General features: G+C 46.6%; 1 protein-coding gene across 4 annotated transcripts in view; it reads left to right on the top strand.

Annotated features, from left to right (window-relative positions):
* The first annotated feature begins 13,285 nt into the window (after positions 1-13,285).
* The window catches only part of MTM1 (myotubularin 1), a 49,926-nt gene continuing 49,335 nt past the window's right edge, over positions 13,286-13,876 (top strand). For 3 of the 4 annotated variants that reach the window (XM_049827481.1, XM_049827478.1, XM_049827479.1), the window contains exon 1: positions 13,286-13,375. The gene's annotated coding sequence lies outside the window, so the exon portion shown is untranslated. The remainder of the gene's footprint in view (positions 13,376-13,876) is intronic. The other variant, XM_049827480.1, reaches the window with a different exon arrangement.

Below are 13,876 nucleotides of genomic sequence, written 5' to 3'. Positions count from 1 at the left end.
CTCTGGTTGTAACTGCTGGTTCTCAAACATATCTTTTTCGGGGTTGGCACATAACCGCAACGGCCAGTGCTCTGCTTGGGTTGCAGCCCGACGGCTGGGCTGCTGCCTCTCCCTTCGGCCGGCAGGCAGCCCGGACTGGGGCAGAAAGCGCGGGGATGTGCAGGGTGAAGGCGCGATGATCGCGGGTTTCAGCAACTGGAGCACTGCAGGTCGGTGTCAGGCTGAAAGAAGTAATGCCTCCATCACAATAAATGGTCCGTTTTGTTCTGCAAAAAATACCTTTGTCTGTACTTTGCCTTCCCCTTGTCTTCTCTCCGTTTGAAGAGTGAAAATGCCCAAAGTCTGATCCTACCTTTGCTTTCATGGTCCATATCACTAAGGCGCATAGTTACAGATAGCGAGGGCGTAAGACTAAACACGTCTGCACGGTTCTCCAGTTGCATTTACTGGACTAGCAGATCACACCACAAGGCGTACGTAGGCTTACACCGTGAGCCACATTCTGCTGCTTTGCACGCAGCGTAAACACAGAATAGAACTCCTGAAGGCAGTGGCGTAGCACGGGATTTACACAAGCATAAAGAAGAGCAGCATCTGGTGCTGTGGAAGTGCAAAATGAATTTGGATTTCTAAAATAGTTACAAGGAATGAAGTGTCTGACAGCACTCGCTGTTGAAAGCTATCATTTATTTCCCAAACAAGTTACGTCACCAGACTGCCCTCATAATTATGGCCGTGAAAACAGAGGCAAGGCAGTAAGCTTTTTCCTCCTGGATTCTAAAATAACATCAAATGCCTATAAAGGCCAGAATTTCCAAAGACCTGAGCTCACTAAAAGCCCGTCTGTCTGAAAGGTTAGTAGCATAGGTGAGTCGGACTTATTACAGAAAAATTCTCTTTGTGGATTGTATTAATCTAACGCGGCCCATTTTTTACAAAGGCAAAACAGAAAAACACACTCATTCCTATCAGAAAGCACACGGGGAGTGCCTAGGAATAGATGTCACGGGAGCCTGGATCAGGCAATTTCCCTGGGCAGCCTAGCCCTGACTTATGCAGAACCCGAGCTCTGCTGCTCAGTGGCTCTCCAGGATTGATTACATGTCTGTCTTAAGAAGCTTTCAACAAAGGAAGCTGCGCTGATGTTGAAGTGTAAGGTCAAGTTCTCCTCTCGTGTAGGATGTTGTAAATCAGGAGCTATTCCGCTGCCTGCAGCAGGGTAACCCCTGATTTACACCAGTCTGGGAGCAGAAGCGAGCACCTGGCGAGAGGCTGGCGCTCGCCTCGCGCTCCTGCTCTGATGGCCCCGCACTGCGGGACAGGCACCGCAGATGTGCAGGGTGGTCCCGGGAGAGGACCCGCTCCGTGCCGGCACCTGGCCGCAGGGCAGGCAAGGACGAGGGAAGGCGTGAGGGCGAGCGGCCGGCCGCTGCGCCGGCTCTGCCGCTTCTCCTGCCGTGTGTCTGCGCTGAAGGGCAGGTGGCACACGCTCCCGGGGGGACGCTTGGCCCTGGCACATCTGCCCAGCCATCTATTCAGGCTGAGCTCAGGTTTTGGTGCTTAATGCCAAATTAATGCCTGTTTCACCTTCTATTCCCGGCTGTATATATAGCAAATTAAAAAAAAAAAAAAAAAAAAAAAAAGAGTCTGGAAGGGAGTGAGGTGTTTTAAATACCAATAAGGGTCTCTCCTGGGCAAGCTAAAACAGAAGTACCGGTTGGCAGCTGCAGGAGTTACTGAGAACTTAAGGCTCTGGCTGGTCAAGAGGCCTCCTGTGTACAATCCCGCATAAAACTGGGGAAAGGCGCCTTATTAAAGCAGCCAGGCTGAAACCAGTAGAGCTGTAGTTAATCACAGCCATTTTCTTTGCTCCCTCCCCGCTCGCTCGATGGTTTTGTAGCACTGTGCAGAACAAATATGCTGTTTTATACACGTCTTGATCCATTTCCCATTACGTGGCAGGTCTGGGACTTGGCTTTCGTCCTCGCTCTGCCCGAGGCAGCCATTTGCCTAACAAGGGCTCGCGCTGTCTGCGTCGGGCTGTGTGTGTGTGTGTGTTGGTGTCGGGCTGCGTGTGTTGGTGCTGGGCTGTTTGTGTCGGGCTGTGTGTCCTCTGTGTAGGCAAGCACACATGACCGTGCACATGGTGGGGACACGGAGCCCGGTTTCTTTGCTTTCCTGAGCTCAGGAAGTAGAGACGGTTAGATTTTTTTCCTTTTTCTCAAGGTTGGCATGACAGTGGTCTGGGTTGCATCACGGCTATGTGTCAATTAAAACAACCCACAGCCACAGCAATGATTTGTCCCCACAGCCCAAAGGGCCCTTTGCTGCATGGCTGAACCCTGCTGCCAGTCTCACGTGTCGGAGCCAGAAACCAGTGAGAAGCTCCTGGGTTTTGTGCATCATCTTGTTTTTGTCCTTATCAAGGTTTATGATGCTGCCATTTCATGTCTGAGATCCAAACAATTTGGTTGGAGAAGAAAAAAGAAACGCCATTTTAAGCTCGAAGTCGGATTTGTATCAAAAAAGGACATTTTAATTGTTCTGATGTTGTCTTAATCCCTTTTCAAGGAGCAAAAGGACCGGAGCGCTGACCCTGCTTGGTTTCACGTCCCGGAGCTGTGCTGTGTTTGATGAACGGCTGGGACAGACAAGACCCGGGGCAGTGGCAGGAGGTGGTGAGACCAGCCTATTTTCACTCCCTGAGGGGAAACCAGCCCGAAGCTATAAAGTTGTGAAATCTCTTTTTTTTCTTTGCTAATATAGAGCTGCGCTTGACTCCATCCAGCTGCAGAAACATGCTTTGTTTCAAGTTTACAGACTGCTCCTTGTCAGCCCTGCCGGCTTTGTATGGCAGCCGGGGAAACAGAATTACCTGGCAGACCGGGACCTGTGTTCCTTTCCTCTTCTCAGCCCATAAATTATTATTCTCTTTCACCTATTAGCTGGCTACACTATTTGCCTAAGCAGTTCCCATTAACCCCCTGTTTGAGCCTCACAATCTTTAATAAATACATATTTTCCTGTGACCTTTCAGGATAGTTGATGATGTCCATTAGCAGCAGGGGACCGTGAGGCACAAAAGGCTCAGGACTCGAATCCCAAAGATATTTAAGTGCCTAATGAGGCAGGCAGACACCAGTAGGATTTTTCAAGTGTAGTTAAGCAGGACCGGCAGCCACGTCTCGCAGCCAGTGGGATGTGTATTCCTGTCGGTAGCTGTGCACCAGTTTGGACTTTGTTTTACAGATCTGGGAGGATAAGCTGGTTGTTTCTGTATGGCCTGTTGTGGGCAAAATGGGACTGTGAGTCAGGCCCCTGGGTGTCTTAATTTTCCAACCTCAAGAGCCAGTTGGCTCATTCCGGCCGGGGAGAGCATGCAGCCCGGCAGGTAGGCAGTGGAGGGTGAGCCATCGATTTCACCCATCCTCTGTGCGAGCTCTTCGCTTTACTCAGCGCCTCGCTCCCGGCTCTGGGACGCAGCACACCGTGCCCTGCCAGAGGGGTTGGGCTCACGGCGCAAACGTGAGCGGTTCACTCTTCTTGGCCGGTATTCCCGCCGACAAACTCTTTGAAAGTGCCACTTGTGCATCTTGAAGGGCAGGTGGAGTCCTACTCCTGCTTCAAGCCTACAGGTCGTTACTCTGCTAAGGTTTTTGGCTTATGCCCCGTGGTTGAAATAACATACCAATGTACTACTAATACTAATGCAGCAAGTACCCAGACAGCTAGCAGGGGAAGGATGACCTGTGGGGACAGATCTGGGTTTTGCCCCATCTCCAGAGGAGGCAGGAGGTTCCCCTTCGCAGCGGGGACGCCGGACGTGCATTCAGATGGGGAGCAGCCTGGGTTGAGCCTCAGAGCAGCACAACTTCTCCTGCGTGGGCTGGGGGACTGTTGCTGCTGCTCTGGGTAGCAGGGTGCAGCCTTACCCCTCCAATGCCAGGCTGGCCGTGGCCGCGTTGCCGAAGCGGGACTGCTGTGAATGGAGCATCACCTGGGGCCAACCTGAAATGAAGGATGGAAGGAGAGGGAGGGAGAGAGGGCACGCAGATGCGCTGGAGACAGATTTCACGGCTAGGACTTCACTTAGAGCCTCAAGCGACCCCTCTGCACAGGGACGACCTTTCCCCAAACCCTGTGGCACGGTCACCTCCCCCAGAGCCAGCGCTCAGACCAGAACGTACAGAAATGTAATGGTGTCTGTTAGTGGAGAGCTGGGAGCGTGGCTGGGTGGGCTCGCACAGCCGATTGCCATGGGATGCTCCTTCGCGGCTCTGCAGAACCCTTTCCTTTGTTTGGTGAGGCTTTCTGGCCCCGTGGCGTGCTCGTCGCTGTAAAATCAGAGGCTGCTAATGTCCCAGCCAAGCTCTGCACCTCAGTTTACCTACCCATAAAATTGAGATAGTCCCTCTTCCACAGAGATAGTTTGAGGGGTAATTGGTTAACACTGATAAAGTGCTTTGAGCAGCTAGGACTGTAAAAGTGCCAAGTATTATTATTAGTCCCATGTCTTTGCTTTACTGTGTCAACCGAATCAAAGAGCCTCCTGGTACCGTAGCAGCCTCCTGCGGCACCCGCTCCCCACACAGCACACAGGCCACGCAAAGCAGATTAGCCTACCGCTGGCCTTTTCAGGCCAAAAGCAGCAGATCCCGCTGGCTGCGGTGGGTGACGGAGCATCCCAAGAAAAATTTAAACTAAATACTTGTAAATGCTTGGCTGCAGCAGGCTGAGTTTTGCTGCTTGAGTGACTGAGAACCCAATCCCTTGTTGAAAAGGCAAATGAGATTTTACACCGATGAATTTCAGGCCATACTCTGAACCTACCTGGAAAATTAGTGTTTTGTTGGTGTTTCACAATTTGTGTGGGCAACTGTGCATCTGTAGTTATTTGCAGCCACTCAGAGACTGAGTTCATACGGTTCAGCTACATGAGCACTCCAAGAGGGTATCTGCTCTGGGATTCGCAACTCAGCGTTAACGTGTTACTTGACCAGTTTTTCCCTGAACAGTGGAAGTGATTTCTTACAGATCTGCCATTTATAGCTGTTCTGACTTTTTAACTAAGGTATGCTTTTTTGGGTTTTGTTTGGGTTTGGGTTTTTTTGTTTTGTATCTCCTCACACTCCTGTACATTTCCTTTGTTTTCCTCACATACACGATGATAACCTGTGGACTGCCATGTCTGGCTGTAAAGAATGGTAGGTGGAAATCCAAGGCTGTATGAGGTGAACTGGTGAGCATTTGGAAAGTGACCCCCTTCTCCCTGGCTGTCTACTCTGTGAAACTTAATTACCTTGAGACCCCTAATGTATTTTGAATTTGGTACAATTAACCAACAGTTCAGAAACATCTAGTGTGGGGGGGTGTGCCTAGACGCACAGAGAAATGATTGCATCAGACTCTTTCTCAGAGGAAACCGGCTAGAAGTGAGTTGTGATATGAATACAGCATTCAACAGAGAGGAGCCAAACATTGTTTGCTAGAGGTAGCAAAAAAAGGTCATTGCATCCTGGAACGGTTACCAGTGTGTAAGCCAGAAAACATGCCCACATTTCCAGCTGCTATGCCAAAAGCTAACATGCTAAGCCATGTGTAGATCTACCATCACAGGCGCACGCTTTTCCAGCACTCTCTAACTCATGGGGATATGTAATTGCTTCACCATTTTACCCACTGTTTCATCTGGCAGACATCTCCATGATCGACTGGTTTAGAAAAATCAAACGCCTGACACATCTTGAGCTTCTTAAGGGTGGCTAATGTACCCAAGAGTGTAGCAAGACACCATCTGCAACCGTGCTTGGCCTGGCATGAAATCAGACAGGGGGAGGCTCTTTTCATCTTCTTGCACCTTGAGGTCTGATCCCAGAATAATGTTTTCATTTTAATTGTCTGTCAGTAGGTAATTTTATTCCTGGTGTCAGCATCCACAATAAGCATGAAAAGAGTTTTGCCTCTGGCTGTGGCAGTAATCATAGCCGTAGTAGCTCTTGTCTACATCCTCAAGTCATCCTCAAACTTAAACTGTGAGCTATTCTAGAGAACAAATATATTATTTGTGTATTTTATGCAGGGCCCAACGCAATGAGGCCCTGGTCTCCAGATGCTACCATAATACTACTAATAAATAATAACTCAACACTGAGATTAACACTGCCACACAGATTTCTGATTTGGTACATTAACTTCTTATTCTTTTCATGCTGTGAATGTAAGCTGTAGCTGGAGATACAAAGTGCTGTGAAGATTACTGTAAGTACTCTGATCTTCTGAACCCTGAATGGAGGTCGCTGTTGTATAATAAATTGCATTAAAATATAAATGAAAAGAAATCATGTACAATTTTTCCAGCAAGAATTATTCACAAGAAGCTTCATGGAAGAAATGACTGCATTAGCTCCAATAAAGCCATTATTTCTTTCAGGTGGCTGCTTGAAGCTTTGCTAATTGTCTGAAGAAACCTGTATCAGCATCTGATGTGATATTCAGGGCTTCTGAAGACCCCACTTGTCTCAGTGATTTTGCAGAGCTGAGAGAGGTTTTGTTTCACTCATTAGATCAACTAAAGAAATTCTGCTTCATAATAAAATGATTTTCTCTTACTCACCAGAGTGCAAAGATGAGCCAGGCTAGCTGACCCACAGCAGCACGGCTCTTTCAGTCCCACGGGAATGATCCTTGGTCCCACGGGAGTTAAGAGAAAAACCTTTATTGACTGCTGCAATAGAGATTCCTGCTAACACCATGAATGCCAGTTGTTTTTAATCCTGGCAATAAATGGCAATTTTCTCTAACAATGGGAAAGAAAATTGCATCTGAAACCTAGTTTCTCTTCTCCCCACCATGACGTATTTAGGTAAACTTACTATGGTGGTGAGTTTTCTTTTTTATTATAAAGAATAACACCTTAGAATAACAAGATTAGAGCCATTTTCCCTACAAAACATAGTCAGGGGAAATTTGAATTAGACCAAAATCAATAAAGTATGAGCTTTGGAGAACCCAAAAGAAACGATATTCTCAATTCCTCTAGCTATGCACTGGCAGCCTCTGCTGACACAGGCTTGAATCCAACCTGAATTCATCACCAACATCTGAGAGTGCAGATTTTCTTCCAAATTAATGGATCAGCTGGGCTTTAGAGAGAGAAATCAGTAAAGATCTGGTGGGTACTGGTGCCTGGAACAGCTTGCCAGCTCTTTGATTGCCTACCCTGTCTAAGCAGTCACTTCTGTTGACAATATGACAGCAAGTACTATCATGGAAATCAAGCAAAAATATGTTGTGATCTAAATAGATGCACATTCCTAAAGAGGAAAGAGGAAGGGATCTCCCAGTGCTATCTTTCTGCAGGCTCTCCGGCTGGTCCTGTGACCTTGGGGCTCTTCGCCGTTCGGCGACCACAGTCTGCTGCCTGGAGCTTGCCCGAATTTTAAAGCTAACTCCTCTTCGTTGGGGGATGACAGCTGAGAGGGGCTGTGCTGTGTTTTCAAAATGCACAAATATTCCACTGTGAGTAGTAAATGCTGGTGAAAATGTTTCCCTTCCTGTCCTATCAGCTGCCGTGACTCTTGTACTATAAACCAAAGAGTATTTCTGCATAGGGCATGTATTAACTCTGTTTTGACAGCCCATCTCTGTTGTGTTCATTGGCATACTTAAAATGATGCCTAAAATAACTCTTACACGCTGCATTTTAAGTGATTCAGACATTACTGTGGTTTAAGTTGTACATGCGTGGACCTTGACAATAGAAGAAGGGTGCTGGGGGGTTCATCGTACACAGGGTTTTTTTATGCTGATAGAACTGTTTGATGCCAAGGTGCTATGCTTTTAACCTCTTCACTGCTGCAGTCTCAGCTGCACTGGGTCACTAGAGTTCTTTTGGGATTTGAATGAAACCTCAGCCCTTCAGAGAACTTCAGAGCACAGAGCAGAAACTGTTTTATTACCTAATACTAACAGATATTAGTCTAAAAGGTCCTTCTGTTTTATGAGCTATATTTACACATTTAACAGGTAACTTTTTATTGCAATTTACATTTAAGTATACTGGATGCTTATTCCTTTGTGTGCTATTTAAGAGGATTTTCTTCTATTTCTTTTAATTTGGGGCATTGTTCTGATGGTACTAAAATTAATTCCACTAACAATTCTGGTAATTCAGTGGATATTACTAACTTCCATTTGTTTGGTTCTTTTCATCCAATTCATTCCACTTCTCTTAAAACCTTTTACTTACTATGAAAATTAGGTACGATACATGTGAGAATGAGTTTGCCTTCCTGTGAAATGCAGCTATTTCTCAAATAAAACATACTAACTGCTTCTAATATTTGCATGGAGAAAATATTTTTTTTCTACCTAAATATAGAATCAGCAAGTACCTGATATTAATTTTCTCCTGAAGACAAAGAATCAGCATCTAATAGGAGGTATATGTCTACTAGTCACAGCAGATGTGTGTATATATATACACACATATATATATATGTATATGTGTATGTATGCTTCAGTTGCCATGGGCCAGGTTTTGATGACAGCAGTACTGTGCATGCAAAACCTAGGTATCTGAAAGCTAACATCTGCCTGATTTCACAATAACAAGTATGTACATTCAGTCAGTGTTTCTGAAAATGGTTCCCAAAATACAATTGCTATTTCCAGCCCTCAGGAGTCGCAGGATCCAGAAATACAACTAGACTCTTATATAACTCACCTTATTGCTATTGTGAGTCAAGCATCAAGGGGCAATTTTTTTTTTTTAGGGTGCTGTAAGTGTTTTATTTGGTAACATGTTACTTGATAAAGAAATGATTAGGCTAATTGAGGGAAAAGCTAGATAGAAATAGGTTAAAGAGGTCTTAAAGTACAGCTTATAAGAATTAAATCTGGCAGTCTTTATTTAGCAGAGACAAAAATAAACATCAAGTTAGCAAACAAAGGACAATAACCGGAAACAAAGTGTGTAAGTGGCACAGTGCTAGAAAAGCAAAGGAACCACTGATATGCCTTATTTTTTCTAATAACTAATGCATAAAAGGGAAAAAAATGTACATATGTGAAAATACAGACATACCTGTGTATTTATGATATGTTTAACACTACATTGTCTTTTCCATTTTATCTGTCACAACAGCAACTATAACTAAGTGAAGATTGTTGCAAGGTAGATGGATATAAATAATCTTTAACTTGACCTATGGGCTTGATTTGAAGATGCGGACTCCCCACCTGCACATAGTTTTGCCCCCTTACTCTCCAGAATAGTAGGAAAACAAGTTAATATTATTATCAGGTATGGTTATGCTCCCAAATTGCACTTTGTTGTCATCAGTCTGATAATACCTAGGTTCTCCCTGGCATCTCAGTTCCACATGTGTATTTATTATTTGTATTACCATAGTGCTACAAGACCCTGTTACGGATCAGAATCAACACAAAAGATGGTGCTGCCCCGAGAGCTTTACAAAGTACGAAATGAGACAACTGAGAAATACAGGCAGGAGAGGCAGCATAAAGAAATGCGACACTGTTTTGTAGACATTACAGGAAAGAAAAGTTTTAAGCAGAGCTCTAAAGAAAAATTATCAGTAACTTTTGGGCTGTTTATAGGATCCTCGGAAATAAAAGGCAGCCAAAAGAATGCACAAAAGAACCTGTTTAAATGCATTACAAGTGTGTTGTGAAAATGGGCATTGTGGGCTGGCTGGAGCTGCAGTTAGATCAAGGCAGTGAATGGAAATGGCAAGTAAAGTGAAGACAGGCTACTGGGGCCTTCCAAAGTAAAGACATGTAGGTAAGGATCAACATGATAGAGTAGGCTGAGCCAGCACAGGGATGAAAAGAGAGGAATGACACTGTGAAAATGACAGACGAAAAAAACCGGTCTTTGTAGCAGCATTCTCAGTAAGTATAAGCAAGACAAGGTTATATTTTCCAAGGCCAAAGGAAAGCATGTTGCAGTAATTGAGATTTGAGAAGATGAGAGTTTTAGCTATATGGACAGATTTAGACATAGTCTGAACATAAAGGGCTAGGGAAAGGTCTGAGTCAAAGATGATTACGTACAGGCAGATAATAGTGTAATAGATAAAGTAGAGAGTACTTGTGGGAGAGGACTTGACACTATTTTAACTGTACTGAGCTTAAAGTGACGTTAGGGTTGTCAATTAACCAGTTTTTATCCAGATGGTCCAGGGATTGGAGGCTGGAGCATTTGTGTGCCATCTGACCCAGGCACCATATGCTGCAATACAAAAGAACAAGGACCAGGCTCAGAAATGCAGGCAGCCTAAACATCCCAGAACCTTACTCACATAGAAAACTTTAATAACGTACGCTCTCGCAGATCCAAATAGCCATCGGGTGAATCATCAATCAGGTGACTCAAAGCACGTTTCTTCCAGTTCACATCATCTTTGGGCATCTGACCGTGCAGGTGTGGGACTCACGGGGTGTTTGTGACTGCGTGCAGCAGAAGGTGAAGTCCCACTGAACAGTCATAAGAAGGTAATAGAGACACAAGCCAGGAGTTTAGTTAGGAAAGCATGGCAATCTGCAGTGAAGAGGCATAGCTGTGAAAAATCTGAGTGGAAACTGCTGTTTGAACTGTGGTTGTAGTACACATTATCTGGGGATAAAATGTAGAGTGACTATAGGAACAATGCAAGGTGAAAGGCCTGGTTAATATCTACTGGAAGCTGGAAGGCATGTAGGAAAAAGCCCCTCAAAAATGTGCCAGTAGGTGGGTTAGAAATGTAGGAGGAAAAAAAGGGAGAGGACAGTCACCAAACAAGGGTGGAGAGTATTTCACTTGACAGATTAGGGTGGAATAATAGTTGTGATCATTAAAGGTCATACGAGCAAGAGGCTGTTTGAGACTTTGTCTTTTTAAAGAAATGCAAGGGGCATAAGCCAGGTTGGAAAAGATCTAGGACAAAATTGATGGAAGGAAATTTATGAGAGCATTTGTGGAGAGCACTCTTAGTGATCTGAGCCATGAAGTGTCAGAAATGAGTGAGGCAAAAAAAAAAAAAAAAAATCTTTCTAGTTCTCATGATGTCAGAGAAAATCTTTAAAATGTGATCTGACTGAAACCTTGAGTGAATCATCAAATAAGAAGGATCCTCTGTGTGTATACACAGACATATATGTAGACCAATAAACATTTACCTATACATATAAATGTCTACATATAAACTAATACATTGATTTATGATTTACAGTTGGAAATACCACGCTGGAATCAATCAAAGCAAGACTTCAAAATTGCATCTGTGAATTTTCTAGCTAGTCTTTACTGAAAGGATGATGTCAGAAGCAAAAGTGTATCATACCCGAAGACAACAGACAAGATTGCCTGTGTGAGGGAGGTGAACCAACATTTCATCTCCTTTTGCTTGCTGCTTGCTTCTGCTGCTCATTAATGTAAAACACAGAGTTCCATGCGTATTGTAGAAAAATATTTTTTATTCCAGAAACATTTTTTTCCATATAAGAGGCACCAGACCAATTCCCTTGTGTTTTTTTGGTTTTGATTTTCTAAAGTTTTTGGAATTCCAGATGTAAATTGTTGATAGTAAAGGAGACACCTAAAAGTAATGAAGAAAATTAATTTTAAAATTATTGTCTTGTGGCTCCTGCTGAAAGTACTTCTTGTCTGGCACAAATGCGTGGTTCACCTCAAAGTGCCTTTAGTTCAGTCAGCTCTTCAGAGGGTGTAACTACTTGTTCATAGACAACAAATGACTGGCAATATTAAACCAGAGAAAGACTTTTTCAGGAAGATACAGAAAAGCAGAGGCAATGAGTGTTGATATGATGCTTGCAGACTGGCAGGTGATGATCTTCCTCCCAAAGGAGTTGGCACCGGCACCGTGCTGGTGTGAGGTGGGCACCGTTGGAGCTGCGAGATCTGGGTTAAACACAGTATAAAGCTCCTAATCACTTGGGATCATGAAGGAGCCCAAGGCTACTTTTGTTTTATATTGTTTTCTTTCTTTTTTTCCTTTGACCAGCTCTTCTGTGGTATCCAGTCCTGAGAGCAGGGAGAGGCATTGTCCCTCCACTGATAGGGGAACAAGTTAGGGCCAGCCACACCACCAGAGAAGCTGGACACAGTTGTTTTGTAACTGAAAAATATGTTTTATAACATCAAAAAAGTTTTATAATATCCAAATCCCCCTTTCCTGAGAGCAGATAGCATCGGACAGCAAAGGGTCGCCAAATCACCACCTTGCCCTCTAGATGTACACAGCTGCTCTTTGTGCATTGGCAATGGTCCATTTTATGAAGGATTTTGTTTGTTTGTTTTAATCTTACATGAATAATGCTCCTGGCATTTGCATCACCAATTCTTTTACTTCTTACCAGTATTTATGCCAACGGCATCCTGGCCTGTATCAGAAATAGTGTGGCCAGCAGGAGCAGGGCAGTGACTGTCCCCCTGTACTCAGCACTGGTGGGGCCGTACCTCGAGTCCTGTGTTCAGTTTTGGGTCCCTCACTACAGGGAAAGACATTGAAGAGCTGGAGCGTGTTCAGAGAAGGGCAACTAAGCTGGTGAAGGGTCTAGAGTCTTATGAGGAGCGGCTGAGGGAACTGGGGTTGTTTAGTCTGGAGAAAAGGAGGCTGAGGGGAGACCTTATCGCTCTCTACAACTACCTGAGAGGAGGTTGCAGTGAGGTGGGTGCGGGTCTCTTCTGTCAAGTAACTAGTGATAGGATGAGAGGAAATGGCCTCAAGTTGCGCCAGGGGAGGTTTAGGTTGGGTATTAGAAAAAATTTCTTCTCTGAAAGGGTTGTCGGGCGTTGGAACAGGCTGCCCAGGGAAGTTGTTGAGCCACCATCCCTGGAGGTATTAAAAAACCATGTAGACAAGGCACTCCATAACATGGTTTAGCGGGCATGGTCGATGATCTTGAAGGTCTTTTCCAACCTAAATGATTCTGTGATTCTATGATTATTTGTAGTCAGGGAGCATCCAGAAGGCTTGGGCCACTGAGACGCCTCTGGTCTCCCATGTTTTCCTTTCCTTCTCCTCCTTTTCCCCCGGCAGTTTCATTTAGGAGCGCTCTGCTTGGCAAGGCGGGGGGGGGGGTGGTGGTGCTGGCAGCACCCCGAGCCGCCCAGGGCCCCGCTCCCCTCAGGGCCTCGGCCGACCCCTTCCCGCCACCGCCCCTCAGCCGTCAGCGCCGCCCTCTAGGACTACAACTCCCGGCAGCCCCCGCGGCCATCTCCCCCCCCCCGCGGACTACGCCTCCCGGCAGGCGCCGGGCCGTCACGTGAGCGGGCGGGGTGGTCCCGCGCGGGGCGGGCAGCGCTGGGCGCCGCACTCGGGCCCGCGGCGGTGAGGGCGGCCGCGTCGCGGTGAGTCTCCGTGGGGCCCGGGCTGGGCAGCGGGGCTACCTCCGGCGGCCTTCGCCCCTGTCCCCGCACCCCCAGCCCCTCCCCGCGCCGGGGATCCTTTCCTCCCGTCCCCCTTTCCCTCAAGTTATGCCCGGGGTGGGGGGGTGGGGGGGGCCGCTGCCGGCCCGGGCCTTCCCTGCGGCCCGGCCCCTCTCCCTCAGGGCACGGCACACCTCGCGTCCCCCGTCGCTCGCCTCCTCGCCTCCCGGGGTGGTCTGGGGGTCGCTGGAGGCTTTGGCGAGGGCCCCCCCTTGCCGCCCCGAGCGCTCTGGGACGCCCCCACCCTGCCGTGCCGCCTCCGTCGCCGGCGGGCCGCGGTGCCGGCAGTCACCTGTGGCCGGGCCCTGCGGCTGGTGGGAGCCGGCTGGGTGGTGCTGTGGGGCTCCGGCTTCTCCTGAGTCACGCCCTGATGCGCCGAATCGATCTGGAAGCGAGACGTTGCCGAAGTGCATAGCCCAGCGT

Source organism: Accipiter gentilis, chromosome 24 (assembly GCF_929443795.1).
Source record: "Accipiter gentilis chromosome 24, bAccGen1.1, whole genome shotgun sequence".
Taxonomy (NCBI): Eukaryota; Metazoa; Chordata; class Aves; order Accipitriformes; family Accipitridae; genus Astur; species Astur gentilis.
The sequence above is the reverse complement of the archived record's forward strand: the minus strand, read 5'-3'. Positions and strand labels throughout refer to the sequence as shown.